The following is a 21924-nucleotide window of genomic DNA, read 5'->3' as shown; positions in this document are numbered from 1 at the left end:
TTGTCTCCACCTTGGTGGATTTTCCAGGTATCAGCTGGTTGGAGTTTTGTTTTCTCCCCTGTCCACCCATTGTGACCTTGTTGTTTAAAATGGTAGGAGAGATTCTATAAGATGGCACAGATGACCTGACTCAATTTTATACTAAAATGGAAACCGATTTGCCTTAGTTTCTCCCATGCCCATCCTCCCCATTGGACCAGCCCACACATACACTAATCACACCCGAGGTAGCTTAACTTTCAGAGGCAGCCTTTTCAGGGGCTTATTACTTCCTTAAAGAGAATCTGCGACCCCGTGGACTGTAGCCCACCAGGCTCCTCTGTCCATGGGATTCTCCAGGCAAGAAAACTGGAGTGGGTTGCCATTTCCTTCTCCAGGGGATCTTCCTGACCCAGGGATCGAACCCAGATCTCCCGCATTGCGGGCAGACGCTTTAACCTCTGAACCACCAGGGAAACACAAAGAGAAACATAGAACTGGTCAAAGAGCAGGAGCCAGAAATGTATTAGCAAAGGGTCCCATTAAAAATAAAAAAGAAGGCAAATTTACATAACCATGGGGGAAGAACAGCTAATCTTTCATCAAATTTAGATGTTGTAAGACTTTGTCCAATAAACTGTCCATTGATCATAGTGCTTGAGACCTCAGCTTTGTGTCTCTCTTCCTTCCTGCTTGTTCCTCTACCCTCTCCAGCTGCCCTGGGTTACATTTCCTTTTTTGAATTATTCAGATGAAATATTGGCTGGAGGCCCACGCTGGTTAGCAGCTATAGGATTTTTTTTCTTTCCTTTTCTTTTTTTAAAACCCATCCTGCTAATGGAGATTTCCGGTTTTAAGAATTTGGGCTGTCTAGCTCTAAAACTTTAGCCATAGCCCAGAGCCCATCCTGCGTTCTTGCCAGTAGGTTCCAGAACTCCTGAGACCTGCACTCATTGGACTTGGACAGCTAGAGTTCAGTGTGTGGGTCTGCACCCCCAAACCTCCCTTGCTCACCTGAGCCCCTCCCATTTCTCCTGATCCTGCTTGGGTCGGTGGGCTGAGGAATTGCATACACAAAGATCAATGGCAAGGCCTTTCCAGCCAGCTCTGTTTTTGTAAAGTAAATAAGAGAGATAATTCAGGTAATTCATAAATATAACAAGATAAGGAATTAATTAAGGAATTAAGGTAATTATCCAGATGAATTTGATAAAATTACCTGAGAACTTTTAAATCAATGAAAGAGTCAAACTTTTCAGATAATTGTCTCTTTACAACAAAAATATGACCTTTGAAGTTCCCTGCAGAATTTTTCATTAACCAGAAAAGGGCATTTAAAGAACTGGCTTCCTGACTTTAATATTCCCTTTTTAAGCCTCCACCTGATTATGACTAACTTTTTATTACTCTTAGGTATTCTATATAATGAATCTGTCATTGACTCTGACACCTTAGTACTTGGGGGTGTCCTATAAATATGAAACGCATAAGAAACCATCTTCATTCTATCCCAGGCTTCATACTGACCCCCAGGTCACCTGGGCCAAACATAAATTTCCAGTTGAAGGGAAGAATTGTGTACCAGGATCAGGGCTGTCTTTGGCCCTGCCCCCACTCATCAAGGCTAACAGTATCCTACTACTCCTTATAATAAACAGGGAGCTGGATTGATTGGCCTTGTCAGGCCAGATAAATAGTTCATTGTGCTGAGCTCAAAAGCTACATTTTTTCCCACCCCAAATTAATGAAAAACCACTTTTTTCCCCCTTAAAACAAGGATCAGAGGCTAAATCTGTGGGATGATTCTAGTTACTTGTAAACACTTCTGTCCGACTAATTTTTTCAAGTTTTATGAGTTACCGTAAATGACAAGAGTCTCCTCCTTCCCTTTGTTTCCATCAAGCTTTGTCCCTAGAAATCGCTTGGATGTTTTTGTCTTTGCTGTTGTTATGGAAGGAAGTTGCCTTCAGAGTGTAGTAATAGGCTACTTAGACTTACCAACTTGGAGCTTTTCTTATAGTATATGAGTTCACCTTGTGGTTCAGCCTTGGACCCTGTGTGAATTTGACAGAATTAACACAGATTCTTTTTCTTCATCTTTATCAAATGTGAGATGATTGTTTACTTTATATGGGCTATATCATTTGATACAGGCTTAGCAATGGTTTAATAAAGACTGAAGTCTATTTCTATGGAAAGTCTGAAATTGAACCATTTTTTTGAGCCCCGAACTTGAGACAGACTGAGCTGAAGAAATATTGTGTCCAGAAGTTTTTGCATTGTGGACGTGCCTCACTTTGCAGCAGGGGCAAATGGGTTGTAGTAGCTCATGGTGTGGGATGAGCTCACTGCCCTCCCCACCAAGGCACCTGCAGAAGGTCAAAAGATACTCTACATTTGATGGGAGCTATTCATAGCCTTGAGAAAAGGCCAGGATCATGGAAACATGAGTTTGGGGACCGATTGGTTTCAGTTTTCAGCTTTAACCTTTGCAAAGCTCTACAGAGTTGATTTAGGGAGGTACTGGAATGACTCCCCGGGCTTTTTATTTAAGTAAAAGATGTGACTGAAATTGAGAGAGAGCAAGCAAGTGAGCAAGCAGATCATCCTGTTGTCCTGGCAACCATCAGCTATATATTCCAGGCATTAGCACTATTAAGGACAGTTGTATCTGCTCTCACCCTTGGCCACTTCTCTGGGCTTTACCTGAGTCACAGCGAGGGAGCTTCCTGGTCAAAATAAACCTTCCCCAAGGCCTGAGAGGTCATTTTTTATGTAAACTTAAAGCATGGATGGTGTATATCCTCCCCAGACTCCAGAATATTAGCAAATTACAGTCAGAAAATCTAAAAACTTTTCTTGGAGCAAAACGTCATTCTCATGAACCAGAAAGAAAAAGATTGTCTATTTCCTTCTGAGAATGATTTATTCTTTTGCTTCTTCCATCATAGAACCCATATAGGAAAGTGGTGGGCCCTCCTAAATTTTAACATTACTGCATGGTAGTTTATTTTTTAAAGACACTCACACCTTGAGTTTAAAACCATAACTGAACAGAATGGATGCTTTAACAGTTAACAGCAAATAAAATAAGTATATCCTTGAAAATGAGCAAAGAGGGTTTTGTTCATTTGAATATGGACTCTTTTCCACTTGAAGTAGAATATAATTAAAAATCTTTTGGTTTCACCCTATAAGTGTTTCTCATCAAGGTTTATCCATGTGATAGGTTAAATGTCCAGCCTGGAATCAGTACCCTGCTGGCCTCTGTGAGGATCAGCTTCTGTTTCAGGGTTCTTGTTTCCCAGTTTTTGCACCATTAGCAGCCTCATGGGGAGGCTGCCTCTCTCTGAACCCCTCCTGATGCCTGTAATTTTGGACATTATTCTTTCCTCACTTTGGGATACTAACAGACATTCCCTAACACATGTTTCCTGTGTGCCTACTGTGGTCCTGGCCCCGTGCTTTGTGCTGGGACAGAGAGAAAGACTAGAAAAATACCAGCGGGTCCTGCCAGTAAGCAGTTCCAGTCTGTTGTGTCACTTGAGAAATGTTAAGAAAGTGCTGCACGTTTCTTATACCTTTTTTTCTGGCACAGTGGGGATATATCTCTTATTTACTTCTGTCATTCTGAATGTGAAGCCACTCCGCATGTTTCTGGTTGGCTTTATATGTCCTTGTTTCTATTTCCAGTTTATCATGAATTCAGTGTTTGGTAAGTCTCTATTGTATTTTGCACATTTATTATTCTTTGCTATTATTATTATTGTTATGCTCTCCTAATATACAATGTATTCTATAATCATCTTTTTAAGTCGCTCTGCTACTTTGGCATCTGCCTTCCTAAAGATAAACTGCTTTTACCATCTTTATTTAAGGTTTGTTATGCATTTGCATTTTACTGCCCCTTCCAGAGATTAATACGGAAAGATCTGAAGGTTTAAAGGATATTATGTAACAGGTATAGTGCTGATGCTATGAGATAAGATTCAAGATGAGATGAGGGAGGGTTGCTATCCAAGTTGGTAATGTGGCTATGACTTTGAAGCACATGAATGTTTGAAACTCATTTCTTGTATATTTAGTCCTTCAGACAGGTTTAATTCAGAAGTGTTCTTTGCCAGAGGGACCAGCAGCTGCTCTGCCTCTGGTGACACACTGTTGCTTTAAAAGTTAGTGCATAAATTCTCCAGAATTCATTTTATGTGTGGATTGGGGCTGCATACACGCCCCTCAGTGTAACATGGACCCAGTGTTTGCTCACAGAAGATCTCCATTTTGGTCTGCTGCCTGTAGCTGTCAGAAGAATTTCACCTTCTGTTTATGTTTCTTCTCAGTTTCAGCACTAGTCATTCTAATCCCTAAACACATTTGGCCATAGTGACCTCCCTCCCGTGACTATACGAAAGGGGAATGTTTGTTCAAGCTTTCATTTCTTGAGCATTTACTTAGCAACTTTGAATAATATCCTTGAGGTATCCATTGGCTTGTTCATCAGAACATGGGTGAGTGTGTGCGTGTGTATATAAATGTGCACATTCTGATGTGGAACTATTGGGTTGGCTCAGAGGCAGTGGCATGGATCGATTGGCTCTGGGTTCTTTGTTTGAAATGAAACTGTAAACAAAGGATGGAACAAGTGTGTCCTTAATAAAGAAAATGTCAACTACTTTGGTTTTCCAGTGCTTTGTTGTTTGACATAGATATGAGATCTGGGGATTTGTTTCTAGAAGCAAGACTTTTTTCCTTTCAAATTTCTTTTTGGAGAAACAAATATGAGTTACCTCCAGTTAACTAGGAATCAGAAAATGGGGGCATTGAGTCAGATTTTTCTTCAAGTTTCCAAATCATCTGTCTGTTTTACCTAAATTGCTGGCTTTTAGTGAGGGTTAAGAGAAGGCATTACTATTGTGTGGAAGCTCTTGGCTGTCACTTCACCCATGGGAAGATAAAAATAAAGCTGGCCACCTGGCAATGAATGTAGATGAATATCATATATCGTCATGCAGTAATATATATGTCTATCTGAATGTGTCTGTATATGCATTTATGGTCTTTTCTTTTGCCCCAGTGGACCTTCATTCTTGAAAGTTTGAGAGTAAAGGGACCATGGAGAGGTCTTATGCAGTAACTAGTCCCTGGCTGCATTTCTGACATGTTTTATTAGGAGCCCATGTTAGGACCAGTAATTGGTGTTAGAGTATGTTGCTCTTGTCCATTTTCTCATCTGAGTAGTACTGCCTACTGGGCCTAGAGTTAGTGATGAAAAGAGTGGAAAGAAGTCATTCTAGAAGGATGTTCCTATCATGTTTTTTCTATAATTTTTAATGTATGAGTCATTGACAAAATTATTTTTAGAATTTTTCTTCTATTATATTTATCTCCTTTTTTATCTCTGTGCCTGGGGAATAAAACATTAACGGTGGAGTCGTGAGTGTCCCATGGAACAGTCAATGGTTGAGACTTCAACCCAAGTCCTTTCAGAGGACCCTCCCTGAAGTGGTTTTGTGGTGGTGGCTCCACCTGGTGGCTCTCCTAGGAAACTCCTCCTCCTCCCCACCTTTTCTTTCTCCCAGGGAGAGTCTTGTGCAGGATGCCTTTGGTTCCTCTGATTTAGTGTTCTCAGTCTGTGCAATTCCATCTCAGACCCATGGCTTCTCACATTATACATGCGTTCTCTTTGACTCCTTTCTTTCTCTTCTAATATTTACTCGTTGACCTCACAGAATCTGTTTCTCTGTCCTTGTTCCATCTCTTACACCCCTATTGACCAGGATAATTGCTGATAAGCATTAAAAAAAAAAAAAAGGACTCCTGTAGGCAGGACTCTAGGTATAGATACTAACTTGCACACAGTAAAGAATTACACTAAAATCCACGTGGGTAAGCCACGGTCTCCACCTTCATAGTACTTCATCCAAGTACTCCTAACTACTGCTTCACTTCTTGTTGAACCCAGTTTTACTCAGAGGAGTAGTATTGTATTACTGATGTTTTCTTCAGTTGTCAGCAGGTAGTGAAATAAAAAGCCAATTGAGTTTGCTGGCTTCATTATCATTTGTCAGTTCTCTACAGGAAGTCCCTTCCTGTTTGGGAAGGGGCTGCCCCTCTACGCTCCTCTGGATATACCACTGAGCATAAGTGTTCTTGATAAATAAATCTGTTTCTTCTTTAATTTTATTGTTTTAATTTTTTTACTTGATGACATTGCAGATGTGCCTTGTTTTAGCTACATTGTGGGTTAGTCTGGGAACTTAATCACCACTTACGACTTTCTTTCTATGAGAAAAAGCATTTGGAGTTCAAAACACTGCATAGTGCATAATCCACTTGAAATCTCACTTGATTTTTTTTATTTTGTATTTTATATTGCTGGCATAAAGCCTGAGGTACCTTTTAAAAGTCAGAGAGTCTATATAAGTGGGAATGACCGAAGTTGTCTCATGTTGTAGATGAGTTTACGATTCACATGGTGCAGAGTGCTGGAATTGTACAAGCTTTATGCAACATACCAGAGTCCAAGGACAGTGTTGGGTTCAGCCACATTGCACCATTGTCTGCAGTGCTTATTTTCACAAGTTCTGAGTTGAACCTTGGTGTGTTCAAGTTTATATTTATAAGGCATGTTGTAAAAGAGGTTGGTGTTGTATGTTTCCATGTACTAGAGAAGAGCCCATGCAAATAAGCTCGAATAGAAACCAGACCAGCATTTCCCAGCACGTGTTATGTAGAATTGTAGCCCTATTAACTATTCACAAATGGGGAATGAAGAGAGAGATAAGGAGATAAAGAGAGAAAGTTGGCTGTCAGGACAAATAACTCAGCCTCAGCTATGCATGTACTGAGACCCTCTTAGAGACTGATAAACATATTAGAATCTTGCAGGCACTCAGATGTCCTATATAAGGAAACCTGCTTCTCTTTGACCACCGAACCACATTTTACTGGAGACTAGTTAGGATTCCACTTTGAGGTGTGCTGGGCTTTAAAATGCAAAGTTGCTGCTGCTGCTAAGTCACTTCAATCTTGTCCGACTTTGTGTGACCCCATAGACAGCAACCCACCAGGCTCCCCCATCCCTGAGATTCTCCAGGCAAGAACACTGGAGTGGGTTGCCATTTCCTTCTCCAGTGCATGAAAGTGAAAAGTGAAAGTGAAGTCGCTCAGTCGTGTCTGACTCTTAGTGACACCGTGGACTGCAGCCTACCAGGCTCCTCCGTCCATGGGATTTTCCAGGCAAGAGTACTGGAGTGGGTTGCCATTGCCTTCTCCAAAATGCAAAGCAAGGACTATCTAAGCAAGTCTCAGATCATCTTCAGATTCTACCTTGGACAGGTTATGTTAGAATGAGTGAGTACAGATGGTGATGCTGGCACTGAAAGTAATGACTGATGTTACTTCTCAAACCTGTGGCTGTGAGTAAACAAGTTAGATGATGCTACGAGAACATTCCCAAAATCTAAAACTTGAAAGCTATTCTTTTTGGTTGTTTTTCAAGTGACAAGCTGAAAATGTTTTCTCTTGATCATTTTTTGTGTCCTCGTATCTAGGAGTGTCTTTCTGGGCTGGGTTTTGGCAGGAAAAGTGGGCTGAGAGGGCAGAGCCAGTGAACTAAGAGGCCAGGTCTACCTGGGACTTGAGTCAGGATGGAACTTGTGCATCCAGTGGTGAATTTTATTATGGTGACTGAACGGTGGTCCCCCATAGTCAAAACATTTCTATTGTCTTCTCTATCCACTTTAGTAGAAATATAGGGAATCTTAGCTTTTCTTGACTCTATTAAAACCTGATTAGACATGAAGAAAAACTTTATTCATTTTTTCCCACTCCTTGTGAAAGACGTGGGCATTTTGAGTTCAGATAGTGAACCCACCTATAGAGCCATGAGAATAAGCCATGTAGCCTGCAGTTTCAGAGTTATAGAATCATAGAATTCCTGATGTGATTGAGGTCCCTGATAGTGGCCCAGGATTTGGTCTGATTCAGGGACCCATTTGTCAACATGCCAAGCAAGAGAACATGGAGTCTCTGCTCTGCAGACCTGAAAGGACACCCCTCTGATCTGGGGGGCTGTCCTTTGCTGAGGCCCACATGGGCTCCTCCTTTCTAAAGGGAGCTTTTTCTCAAAAGAGAGCTGATAGGTTAACTGAAAGTAGTTTGTTGGAGGTCTTCTGTTGGGACACTGGCTGTCCTCACTTGTAGAGAAAGCCCTGGAAAGGGGGCCTTTTCTTCAGAAGCTTCCTCATTCTCTTTTAATTACACAGATTGGTCGTATTGGTCTGTATCACAGCCTGGTCCCCTGATGCCATCTGCAGCCACAGTTCAGTCTTTGGACTTGTGGGTGTTTGTGCTTGTGAGGCTCTGGGACTGCTAGGCCCTGAACAATGAGGATGTTTCATGGCCTGTCTTCCTAAGCCATGGTCAGACTGACAGCGGGCCCAGCTGCAGTGCTGGGTGGGCCACCCTTTTGTCTGCAACTAGAAAGGGAAGGAAAGGACAGCTGAAGGTTCCCCTGGGTGTGTGTATGTGTGCAGGTGGTGGGGGAAGTGCATTCCGGGGGGATTGAACTTCTTGTTCCATTTATGTTTCTTTGAAGACCTCAATAAGCTCAGTGACAGCAGGGCCTTGTTGCAGGAAGAGTCCAGAACCCCTTCCACTACACCCCAAATTTTCTGTGGGACTTTGGGCAAATCTCATACTCTGTTTTCTAATCTGTAAAATAAGGAGAGGCTATTCTTGTTAATTCCCTTAGGGAAATTATGAGGATAAAAATTAGAAAAGAGAAGTTTGGGGGCAGAGGTTGGTAGTAGTAGTGTGGGGCATCATTCACTGAATATAGTAGTAGTTGTTATTAAAAGTAATAAACTGCTAGTAGAGCCCCAGAGTGTTGGGAAGAAATTATTGATGTCTTGAAAATATTAATAATGTGTCCATGAAGGGGCCAGTGATCAGATGCACACAGAGCACTCTCTAGACTATATGGTAGGGCATAAAAGAACTCTTAATAATTTTAAAGGATTAAAATCATGCAAAGTATGTTCTCCATCCACAGTGGAATGAAATTAGAAATCAACAACAGAAAGACATGTGGGAAATTCACAAATGTATGGAAATTAAGCAACATACTCCTAAATAACCAGTGGATCAAAGAAGAATTCACAAGGGAATTTTAAAATACTTCAAAATGAGTAAAAATGAAAACACAGCATTCAAAAATTTATTGCAGTCAGCTAAAGCAGTACTTAGAGAAATTTATAGCTGCAAATGGCTATATTCACAAAGAAAACATTGCAAGTGAATACCTTATTTTTCCAGTTTTTTTGAGCTATATATAACATCGTGTAAGTTTAAGGTGTGCAACATAATGATTTGATATACATACATATTGTGAATGCTTGTCTCAATAAGGTTAGTTAATACATCCTTCACCTCTTAATTACCTTTTATGTGTGTAGTGGTAAGAACATGTAAGATTTGTCTTTCTGTGGCTTACTTCACTTAGCATAGTGCCCTCAAGGTTCATTCACATTGTCCTTATTTTTATGGCTGTATAATATTCCTCAGTGTGTTTGCACAGTCACACCTGTGTTTGTATCACTTTTAAAAATCCATTGTTCCAATGTGGAGATTTCTAAAAAAACTGGAAATAGAACTGCCATATGACCCAGCAATCCCACTTCTGGGCATACACACTGAGGAAACCAGATCTGAAAGAGACACGTGTACCCAAATGTTCATCACAGCACTGTTTATAATAGCCAGGACATGGAAGCAATCTAGACGCCCATCAGCAGACGAATGGATAAGGAAGCTGTGGTACATATACACCATGGAATATTACTCAGCCATTAAAAAGAATTCATTTGAATCAGTTCTAATGAGATGGATGAAACTGGAGCCCATCATACAGAGTGAAGTAAGCCAGAAAGATAAAGACCAATACAGTATACTAACGCATATACATGGAATTTAGAAAGATGGTAACGATAATCCTATATGCAAAACAGAAAAAGAGACACAGATGTACAGAACAGACTTTTGGACTCTGTGGGAGAAGGTGAGGGTGGGATGTTTCGAGAGAACAGCATCGAAACATGTATATTATCTATGGTGAAACAGATCACCAGCCCAGGCTGGATGCATGAGACAAGTGCTCAGGCCTGGTGCACTGGGAAGACCCAGAGGGATCAGGTGGAGAGGGAGGCGGGAGGGGGGATCGGGACAGGGAATACATGTAAATCCATGGCTGATTCTTGTCAATGTATGACAAAAACCACTACAATATTGTAAAGTAATTAGCCTCCAACTAATAAAAATAAATGGGGAAAAAAATCCATTGTTCCATCAATGTACACATAGGTCATTTCCATGTCTTGGCTATTGTGAATAATGCTGCAATGGACATCAGGGTGCAGATACCTCTTCAGTACAGTTCAGTTCAGTCGCTCAGTTGTGTCCGACTCTTTGCAACCCCATGAACCACAGCACGCCAGGCCTCCCTGTCCATCACCACCTCCTGGAGTCTACCCAAACCCATGTCAATAGAGTTGGTGATGCTATCTAGCCATCTCATCCTCTGTTGTCCCCTTTTCCTCCTGCCTTCAATTTTTCCCAACATCAGGGTCTTTTCAAATGAGTCAACTCTTTGCATCAGGTGACCAAAATACTGAAGTTTCAGCTTTAACATCAGTCCTTCCAATGAACACCCAGGACTGGTTTCCCTTAGGATGGACTGGTTGGATCTCCTTGCAGTCCAAGGGACTCTCAAGAGTCTTCTCCAGCACCACAGTTCAAAAGCATCAATTTTTCAGCGCTCAGCATTCTTCACAGTCAAACTCTCATATCCATACATGACCACTGGAAAAACCATAGCCTTGACTAGACAGACCTTTGTTGACAAAGTAACGTCTCTGCTTTTTAATATGCTGTCAAGGTTCGTCATAACTTTCCTTCCTAGGAGTCAGCGTCTTTTAATTTCATGGCTGCAATCACCATCTGCAGTGATTTTGGAGCCCCCAAAAATAAAGTCAGCCACTGTTTCCAGTTTCCCCATCTATTTGCCATGAAGTGATGGGACCAGATGCCATGATCTTAGTTTTCTGAATGTTGAGCTTTAAGCCAACTTTTTCACTCTCCTCTTTCACTTTCATCAAGAGACTCTTTAGTTCTTCTTTGCCGTCTGCCATAAGGGTGGTGTCATCTGCATATCTGAGGTTATTGATATTTCTCCCAGCAGTCTTGATTCCAGCTTGTGCTTCCTCCAGCCCAGCGTTTCTCATGATGTACTCTGCATAGAAGTTAAATAAGCAGGGTGACAGTGTACAGCCTTGATGTTCTCCTTTTCCTATTTGGAACCAGTCTCTTAGAGGTAGTGATTTAATTTTCCTTTGAAATAGAAGCTAGAAGTGGGATTGTCAATAACCTAACTTTTTACCCCAAGAGATTAGAAAAAGAAGGGTAAACTAAATTCAAAGCAAGTGGAAAAAAGGAAATAATAAAGCTCAGAGTGGAAATAAATGAATGAGACTAGAAAAACAATATAGAAAATAATTGAAACTAGAAGTTGACTCTGAAATGGTCAACAAAATTGATAAAATTTAGCTATGGTGATCAAGAAAAACTAAAGGAGACTTAAACTACTAATATGAAGAACTAAAAAAGGGACATCACTATTCATCTTGGAGAAATTAAAATAATTATAAGGGAATACTATGAATAACTTACACACTGCTGGTTGGACTATAAAATGGTACCCCTGCTTTGGAAAACAGTGTTGCATTTCCGGAAAATTTTAAGTATGGTTACCATATGACCCAGCATGTCAAACCGAAGGAAAACCACACACAAACATGTACACAAATGTTCATAGTAACATTTGTTCCTAATAGTAATCATTGTTCCTAATAGCTAAAAATTGGAAACAACCCAGATGCCCATCAACTGATAAATGAATGTACAAAATGTGCTTTAATCTCTACAATGCAATATTATTTGGCAATAAAAAGCATGAAGTACTGATACATACTGCAACATGAGTTAGCCTTGAAAACACTGCTAAATGAAGAAGCCAGATAGGAAAGATCACATATTGTATGATTGCATTTATATTTATGTCCAGAATAGACACATCCCTATAGACAGAAGGTAGGTTAGTATTTGCCCAGAGCTGGGTATGGGAACGGAAAGTGACTGCTAATGGGCATGAGTCTTTCTGGGGTAACAGAAATGTTCTAAAATTAGACTGTTGTGGTGGTTGCACAATTCTGTAAATACATAAAACCCATCAGACTGTGCACTTAAAATGAGTGAGTTTTATGATATGCAAATTATAGCTCAGTAAAACTACTTTAAAAAATTACCCCATAAATTCATGTTAAAATGCATCATTTGACTATGTCTATCTGTCTGTCCTTCTCGTCCTCTTTTCCATCCTCCACCACTACCCCGTCCCAGCTGAGGGATAAGATGTGTCATTGCATTTATTCAAGTCTTTACAAATTATATATTTCTCAGTGAAGCTTTATTTTTTCCTCATTCAATCAGTTGCCTAGGAGATAGTGAGTCTGAGAGATCAAAAAGACACTGTTTTGCTAGAGATGACCTAAATATTAGATAATTGATTTGAGAAGGGTAGAGAACTGACTGTGGCATTCTATTGTTCATTTCTTGAGGGGAAAAAAATGAGTTTCCTTGTAAATCAAAAGCCAGACCTCTTATTTTCTAAATTCTGTGCTTCATAGACAGAGCGTTTGCTGGAAAGGAAAGAATCCATTTATGGTTCCAGCTTTTCTTGCCATTGTCAGTAACTCTCCGTTGGCTATTTTAGCTCCGAAATCTTCATCTGCAGTGCTGATGATTTCTTTAGGAAAGATTCTTAGATGTGTCATCACCAGACAAAAGCATGTATATATTTGGGGGGATTTTAAGTTATTATCGAATCGATTTCTGGAAGGCTTACAGCCAACTTCCACCACCACCAGAAGTGAGAAGAGTGCTTATTAGTGTTTTTAGCTGGAATTTCTTTGATTAATAGAGTATTTCAACCTTTTTTTCCTCTGTTGTTTGTTGTGTTCTTGGCTCTTATATTGAGATCTGTATATAATTTTTCTTGCTGATTAGTATATTATTACTTTGTCATTCACAGCAGACTGTGCTTCCTGGTTTGTTGGCTTTTCATTTTGTTTACAATTGGTTTTGATGTAAAAAAAATAGTACATTTGTATGTGGATTTGCATATTGATGTTTTCTTTGGAGATTTTTCTGAATAAATTCTCACCTAATTTTTCTTCTTTATATAAGCTTTAGTTTTTAACTTCCAATTTTTAATTGATAAGGAATTTTGATGTAGAGTATGAGGTTGGTGTGCAAATTGATTTTTGTTTTGCAATAGCCACTTTGCCAGGACCACTTATTGAATAATCTAGCCCCCCATTCATTTGTGATACCTCATTTATCATTTAAATTTTTTTGGACTTTCAGTTCTCTACTGTTAATTTGTCTAACCATTCTTGTATCAATATCATTAACTGTTGGGGCTTTAGAATACATTTGAATATATGATACGGCTTTTTTCCTTCCTGTTATCACTGTTCATTTTCAAATACGTTTTAGCCACTCTCACTTGTCCATTGTAAAATCATGTCATCAAGTTAAAAATTCCATTGGTATTTGGATTTGAATTACATTAAATTATATGTCAATTTAGGAAGAATTGACATTTGCTCGACTTTGTTTAAAAATTTTGTATTGTATTATATAAACTGCCTTTATATACAGGTGCTTATATATATTCTTATATACAATAAGTGAAACTGTTTTCTCCCCCTCACCTCTTCACCCCAAGTATCACAGGGGTCCAGCTCTGGCAAATATATCACCACATTAAAACATATATCCCCTTCTGAATTCTAAATTGTAGTGATTCACTAACATAGGATATTACTCTGTTCATTCAAGTTATGGTTTTATCTATGCTATCTTGCTTACCCCTTTTTCCTACATAGATTTTGGTTATTGTTGGCTTTTGTAAATAGGATTGCTTCCCTTTCATATTTTTTTTCTTATTGCCAGTCCGTAGAAGAATTCAACTTTTGAATGTTTCTGTCATAATAGCCATTTGTGGAATACTCTTGCTAATTATTGATGAAGATGTTCCTCTTTTATATAGGAGAAATGCTAGTACTTATTAGAAGGTGGATGGGTAGAAATTACACACTTTTATGTTTGAATAAATGACATTTTTTAAACAAAAACTCGTTAACTTTTTTCAGTAAGATTATTTCCTCTCACTAGCTTTATTTTTATTTTTAAAATTTTATTGAAACATAGTTGATTTAAAAATCCCTTGACTTTGATAGAGCTTTAGAGTTTGCATAGAGACAGACTGAAAGACTCATTCACTTCTTAGAATAACACCATGAAGGGTGGTGAGAGAAACATCGTTTTCAGTGTATTTTAAATAAAAAGAAACTGAGGTGGGGAGAGGTGAGAAATGACTTGCCCAACACACCAATGAAGGTAGACACAGAAGGTCTCTTGCTGCCTTCATCTCACAAAAATATATGCAATAATACAAATAATAGTGTCAGAAAAGCCTTAGTGGATGGCTGATTTTTAATGATTACTTTTGGACACTTGTGAACTGCATTTCATGCTATCAGTACACTTATATTCTTCTTTGTGTGTGTATTTCGATTTTGGTTTTCTTTATTAGATTGTAAACTCCTTGAAGGAAGAGGCCATATTATATTAGTGTTGGAATCAGCTTTAAATATTGGATGGAAATACACTTGACCCTTGAACAATGTAGATTTGAACTGCGTAGGTCCATTTAATACACAGATATCTTTCAATAGTAAAAGCTACAGTACCGCATGGTCCATGGTTGGTTGAACCTGTGAATGTGGAGGAACTGTGGATAGAGGGCTGACTATAAACTATACCCAGATTAACCCCCATGTTGTTCAAGGGTCAGCTATATGTAGTTGTTCTCAAACATCCTAACCTTTTTGCAAAGTGAGATACCAAAAGAGAAACTATCAGAGAGAGAACAAGCTTATTAAGTTATATATTTAGGGAGAGGGTGTTGAAATTCTGCGATTCAGAGAAATTGTCTGTTACTGAGCACCGAAGAGAGAGGAGACTTACTAAGTGTCTGTTTTGGAAAGTGGATTATGAGAAAAAGCACTGCGTCTAGCTCTAGACCTGATAATGTGCCATTAGTAGAGAGTGAGAAAGTAAAGTACATTTCCAAAGGAGGAAATTTGAACCAGATCTTGAGTAACAAGATTGAAAGTAGAATTAAGTCATAAGGGTAAGTGTGTTTGAGTAAAGGCTTCTAAATGTTTCAGATTTCTAGGTGAAGTATATCCGGGGCATGAGAAGGTTTAGATTTTATGTCATCATTTTAATCTGTGTTTGATTTTACACCATTCCCCAAGGTCTTCTAAATGCAAGTGGATAGAGTTCAGTTTATTTCCATCCAACCATGTACCCATCTTCCCTCCTTTCTGGGCTCCTTCCTTTCTGATATTTGAGTGCTCAGCATTACTATCAACAGAGCTGAAGAGAGAAAGTGAAGATACTCATTTGGCTGGATTATGTGATTATATGCTAATTTTGTTTGTCTGGAACCCCACATTTATTATGCATTACTGGTCATTAGTATCGTGTTTTCAGATTTCAGTTTAAGTAAATCTGTCTGTGTAACCACCTCCGTTGGCTTGTTGAAGATGCTGCAGCTTTGGATCAGGGAGCTATCTTCCCCACTCCCCCTTGGATGGATTCTTCAGTATTGTCATTGCTTGCAAAGAAAAATCAGATTTCCCAAGGTTTTGTTATTGAGTTTCCCCCTTATTTCTTTTAATCCTGTTTTCTAGGCCCTGGTATTTGACAGAGTAAAGCAAAAACAAAGCAAAACAAAAACGCCAACCATGTTGTAAAAGTTATCTTTTAAAAAAAATGTTTAGGGAAAAAAGTGATACCCGTTGCTTTAAATTTGACTTTTAAAAAGCTTCAAAGCAACTCTTTGATAATGCCATTGGAAATAGTTTGTTTCTTTTGAAGAAATTAGCTTTCTTTTGTCAAATCTTTAAGATACAAAGTAAGATGCTTGAAGTTATATAGAAAGAGAAGCAGTAACTAAGAAGCCAGTGACACTGTGTGGATAGGGACTAGCAAACCCAGATGAGCCAGAAATGGAAATTCTGATTCCATTTTGTACATAGATGTACACCTCACAATATGCCTCCTGAGCTTGGGCTGTATAACCCTGACCTTCTTGCACAGAATTAGTGTGTAATTTACAGTCATATTTAAGAGCCTCCTTCTCGCCTTCTCTCTTTTCCTTTCTCCCTTCCCTCTTTCCACCCTTCTCTCTGTGATGTGTAACTCTTTAGGCTGCATCCCATTCTGGATCTAGGCCCAGGCTGTGCATATGTTGCATATGTGTCACCAGCTTTTTTTTAAAAAAAAATTATTTATTTTAATTGGAGGCTAATTACTGTACAGTATTGTGGTGGGTTTTGCCATACATTGACATGAATCAGCTGTGAATGTACATGTGTACTCCTGTCCCAAACCGTCTTCCCACCTCCCTCTCCACGAGCTTTTATTTACATTTGTGCGAGCTTGACTGGAATGACATGGATTGTGGAAATCCAGGTTTGACCTGCAGACACCCCTTGTCAGTTTATTAGAAAGCTTTATGTAGGGTACTATTTCACTTTTCTCACTTCCCATTGATCTGCTCGGGTGGAGGTGTTAAATTAAAAAATGACCAACCTAAGTAGCAAGAAGGACGAAAAGAAGAGATGCAAGCCTCAGTTGGGTGGTTGCACAGGATCAATTTCTCCCTCCATCCATATATTCATAAATTATGAACTGTATCGATCTGTTCATATTGATATGTGAACTCATTCTATAAAAAGCCCAAGTTGAAGTGGAAAATGGAAAGTGATCATTTATTAGAGCTGAGGAGTGTCAGCTTTGTATTGAAACCAAACCAAACCACACCAGAGAGACTCCAGTGGCCTCCCTTTCAGTCTTTAGATTACATGGTGCCAGAGGCAGATGAGGCTTGGGTAACCAGGAAGACTTGGTAACAGTTGCCAAATATCCTATCCATTTTCAGTGACTTCGAACTTAACTGTGAGTGCATTGAGGCTAGAAAACCATTTGTGTTCCTTTTTCTCCCTTATACCTCTGCCCAGGATGAGTCAGAGACCTTCATTTGAGTACTCATGAGACATTCATATAGTTCACAGTACTCACAGGCATTAGCCATCTTAGGAAGGTCATTTCACCTTTGAAACATCAGTTTCTTCATCTGCAAATTGGAAGGTTGATTAAGAACTTTCCATTATTCTTCAAATCTGAGCACCCTTTCTGAGTTTTTGACTCTTTAGATGTCAAATTTCCATATTTTCATTAGCATATAAGTAGGTCTTCAGATTAGGGTCATGGTACTGGGTGTTCATTGGAAGGACTGATGTTGAAGCTGAAAATCCAATATTTTTGCCACCTGATGTGAAGAGCTGACTCATTTGAGAAGACCCTGATGTTGGGAAAGATTGAAGGAGGAAAAGGGGATGATGGAGGATGAGATGGTTGGATGGCATCACTGACTCAATGGACATGAGTTTGGTTAAACTCTGGGAGTTGGTGATGGACAGGGAGGCCTGGTGTGCTGCGATTCATGGGGTTGCAAAGAGTCAGACACGACTGAGCAACTGAACTGAACTGAACTGTTTATATATAGTCCTGTGAAGTGTTTTAACCTGTGTACCCTCATTTTGGTCATTAAACCTTTTGGAATGTTTAAAAGCTGAAAGATCCCACTCTTCTCTTTGCAAATGCTTTCCAGGGTTTCCAGGAAAGAATGTGTGTGTGTGTGTGCGTGCTTTGTTGCTTCAGTCCTGTCTGACTCTTTTGCGACCTTATGGACTGTAGCCCTCCAGGCTCCCCTGTCCATGGGATTCTCCAGGCAAGAATACTGAAGTGGGTTGCCATGCCATCCTCCAGGGGATCTTCCCAACCCAGAAATCAAACCCACGTCTCCAGGAAGAAATATTGGAATCCATTTTGCATATTCTCAGCAGCCCATTCAAGCTTCTATGGCCAACACATGTTTGTTGGATGAATCAGGTTCCTACATGACCTACTGGAAATTTCTGGAGAACTTTAGAGGATTTTGATTCTTTGCTGAGAAAACTCCATGGTGGTTTTACTGAGTAGTGAATTTAAAACAGTGTTTCTGCCTTTGGTAAACCATTCTTGCCCACTGCACGATAGTGCAGGTTTCTTACTCAACTTGATTGTACGGGGTTGAATGGGTGGTAGGACGTGTGTTCATTTTGTGTTCAGATTAGCATGTTTCAGAATCCTACCTCCGCCAAAGACTTTTTTTGTATCATCTCCGTATTTATTGCAGTGGGTGTGGAATAAAGTCATTCGTGGCAAATTGGGTTGATTACAAACTGTAGGTACCAATCCCCACCCCTCAGCTTTGTTCGATGATGCCTGAAGACTGCTAGCTAAGTGTTGTTAGATCCTTTACCATGTTTAATATTTCAAAATAAGGTTTTAATAAAGAGACATAAAATCAGATCAAGAAGGGACTTGAACAGGTATTTGTATACCCATGTTCATAGCAGCAAGGAAGAAATTTTAATATATGCTACAACATGGATAAATCTTGAGAACATTATGCTAAGTGAAATAAACCAGTCATAAGAGGGACAAATAGTATATGATCCCACTTGATTGAGGTCCCTAGAGTAATCAAATTTATAGAGATAGAAAGTAGAGTGGTACTTTCTTAACAGGGGCTGGAGGGAGAGGAGATATGGGAAATTTTGTTTAATGGATATGGAATTTTAGTTTGGGAAGATGAAAGAAGCTCTGGAGATGATTAGTGGTGATGGTTGGACAGTAATGTGAATGTGCTTAATGCCAGGGAACTGTACCCTATGTTATGTATCTATTACTGCAATTTAAGAAAGGATCATGAATAGAAAGTATTCAACACCCTTCTACCCACCAAAAGCTAAGAAATTTTAAAAATTAATAATTACCATTGACATGTCATATCTGTTAGACTACCTAAATTGAATTGTGTGTTTTCTGAGGAGTGGAGAATGACTTGGGTGATAGAATTCTGGGACAGGAGAACAGAATTCTGGGACAGAAGAAAGTTCCTTCTGCTTTATTTTCCACTTGCATTTGTTAGCTGAAAACAAACATACTAAACAAGTAGGAAATTAGTAACTTTTTCCTGGCCTTTGAAATGACTGTTTCTAAAAACCTCTAAAAAGAAATCTTTCTATAAACTTCTTTTACCCTTTGTGGCTGGCTGAATACAGCCAAACAGTCAAGGGAAATAACACCTAACTTAACCAGGATAGAATGATACAGTGTATTTGCAGCCTTTATCTTTCCTGAGTGTGTATGTGTGTGTGTTTGATTAGAAAACAAATTTATTAAATGTAAGGCCCAAGGTTGAAGGCACAGAGAGATACAACATTGCTGTGGAGAAAGGGGCTTCTTTAGGGAAAAGACCTCTGCCACCACTGATGCTGAGAACTGGATGTCAAAAATTCCATTACTGCTCCTTCCAAGGAGTGCAGTGATGGTGGCATGGGCCATGAGGGTGAGAATGCCATAAGGAGAGAGGCAGGCTTCTGCTGAGGAGGGTAGGTTTGAGAAGGGAGCAGAAGCAGAGACTCAAGTCTTTCAGAAGCACACAGCCCAGCCCTATGTGGGGCCTCCTAGGACTTCAGCCTCTCAGGGGAGCACGGTTGTTCTCCTGGGGCCTGTGGTGACCACCGCAGGTACTCATGTGGTCCTCCTCATCCAGGAACTTGTTCTGCACACGCCAGAAGTACAGGTCTTACAGAGCCCAGAGCTGGTATTGCAGACGGACCCAATGAGCAGGTCCCTGCAGGGACCTGGGTAGGGAGGCTCCAGGCAGAAGGCAGTGAGCCAGGCTTGGGCAGGGGCGCTGGTTACATCCCCCTGGGTGCCAGCCACCAGGGTGCCTAGGAGGACAAGAAGAGCTGCAGAGAGGGAGACGGCTCATCTTCATGGCCTTGCCGGAGGGCTTCTGAGTGTGTGCTCTAGACCATTTCTGAGGACCTATCCTGTGCCAGGCATTGTTGTATCAACTTCCCGTGGCTACAGTCATGCTTCATAATGAACAACCACAAAACCTCAGTGACAAACAACAGTAAGCATTTATTGCTTCTGAATCTGGAGTCAACTGGGAGCTAGCGAGGTAGCTTTTCTGGTTTTGACCAGGCTTCCTCATGTGTCTGGTGAGTCAGACAGTAAAGAACCCGCCTGCCAATGCAGGAGACCCAGGTTTAACCCCTGGATTGGGAAGATCCCCTAGAGAAGGAAATGGCTACCCACTCCAGTATTCTTGCCTGGAGAATCCCATGGACACAGGAGTCTGGTGGGCTACAGTCCATGGGGTTGCAAAGAGTTGGACACGACTGAGTGACTGACCCTTTTTTTCACCTCGTGTGTCTGGAGGCCTGCTAGTGTCTGCTTTGGCTTCAGCTGTCCTGTGCTGTGGTCTCACATGCTCCAGCAGCTCGTGTGAGCACATTCACGTGGCAGTAGTAGAGGGCAACAGAGCGAGTATAAGCATCTGAGTTCTCTTGAGGCCTGGGCTCCAGATTGGCATGTTGCTACCTACACGTCACTTTGTTTCTTACAACAAGTCACAGCATGTGGGGAGATCTACTCTGTCTTTAAAGGAGGCACTCCAAAGCCATGTGACAGAGTCACGTGAGGGGTGAAAGAGTAGGGCCTAAATGTGGTCAGTATCCCCAGCTCTGTGCGGTGTCATAGTAGAAACACCTGGGCAGTTCTCTTCACAACCCTGAAGAAGGTAGCATCGTCTTCATATGACTGTTGGAAAACTTGAGGCTCAGAGACGTTCTGCGACCTGCTGAAGGTTATATTTCTAGTGAGCGGTGTAGGCTGGGCTTGAACTCATCCGTGAACCTGCCGCCTCCGTGCTGCCATGCCCGACTCCACAGCTCTTGGCATTGCTGCCTCTCTGAAAACATCTATTTTGCCCTCTGTGTTTTTATCCCTCTCACCCCTGCTCTGCCTCTTTCTCTGTTATGTTTTGCCAACACGTCTTCTCCAACTTCTTCAATGTAAGCAGTTTTTACGGTTCTGTCTTAGGCACCTTCGATTTTGTCTACTCATTCCCGGGCTCAGTCGCTGCCACAAGGCACATGAACCCTCAGACCTCACCTCTGGCCCAGACCTCCCTCCTTCTCCTCTCACCCTCATCTCAACTTGGCCACCTCGGGCTGGTTACTGGTCTCTCAGCTGCAAGTTTGACCTGGTTTCACCTGGCTTAGGTTGTAAGGAAATGTCTGTCTTGTACAACAGGGCAGCCACCTTGGGCTGCAGGTTGTTTCTCCTCCTACCCTGCCTCTCAGTGAGTTGCTTTGTGCTATGGCCAGCAAATAGGGCGGTGGGTGGCCCTGTTTATACCCCATGGGGGTAGGACAGTGGCTTCTCTTCCTTGGGATTGCCAGAGCAGGCCTGTCTCTATGTCTCTCTGTGCCACCCCGGCTTAGGGCTGCCCAGCCATCCCTGTGCCCGGGTTCAGTTGTCTGCAGTGGAATCCCCAGCTGTGCCCACGTGGCTGAGCCAGAGATTCTCCTGTCACACTCCTACTCCTGCTTCCTTCTGTATTTTCATTGGCAGCATCATCCCAGCCTTCAATTCTTCCCATCAGCACTTCATGATCATTGTAACTCCTTTTTTAAAAAATTTTATTGGGGGATAATTGCCTTACAGTATTGTGTTGGTTTCTGCCATATATCGGCATGAGCCATCCATGGGTGTACATGTGTCCCCTCCCTCAAGCCTCCCTTCCACCTCCCACCCCATCCCACCTCTCTAGGCTGTCACAGAGCCCTG

General features: G+C 40.8%; 1 protein-coding gene across 2 annotated transcripts in view; it reads left to right on the top strand.

The window, feature by feature from the left end:
• The window catches only part of SH3KBP1 (SH3 domain containing kinase binding protein 1), a 338270-nt gene that overhangs the window by 127487 nt on the left and 188859 nt on the right, over positions 1-21924 (top strand). The gene's annotated exons all lie outside the window — the stretch shown is intronic.

This window comes from Muntiacus reevesi, chromosome X (assembly GCF_963930625.1).
Source record: "Muntiacus reevesi chromosome X, mMunRee1.1, whole genome shotgun sequence".
NCBI lineage: Eukaryota > Metazoa > Chordata > Mammalia > Artiodactyla > Cervidae > Muntiacus > Muntiacus reevesi.
The sequence above is the reverse complement of the archived record's forward strand: the minus strand, read 5'-3'. Positions and strand labels throughout refer to the sequence as shown.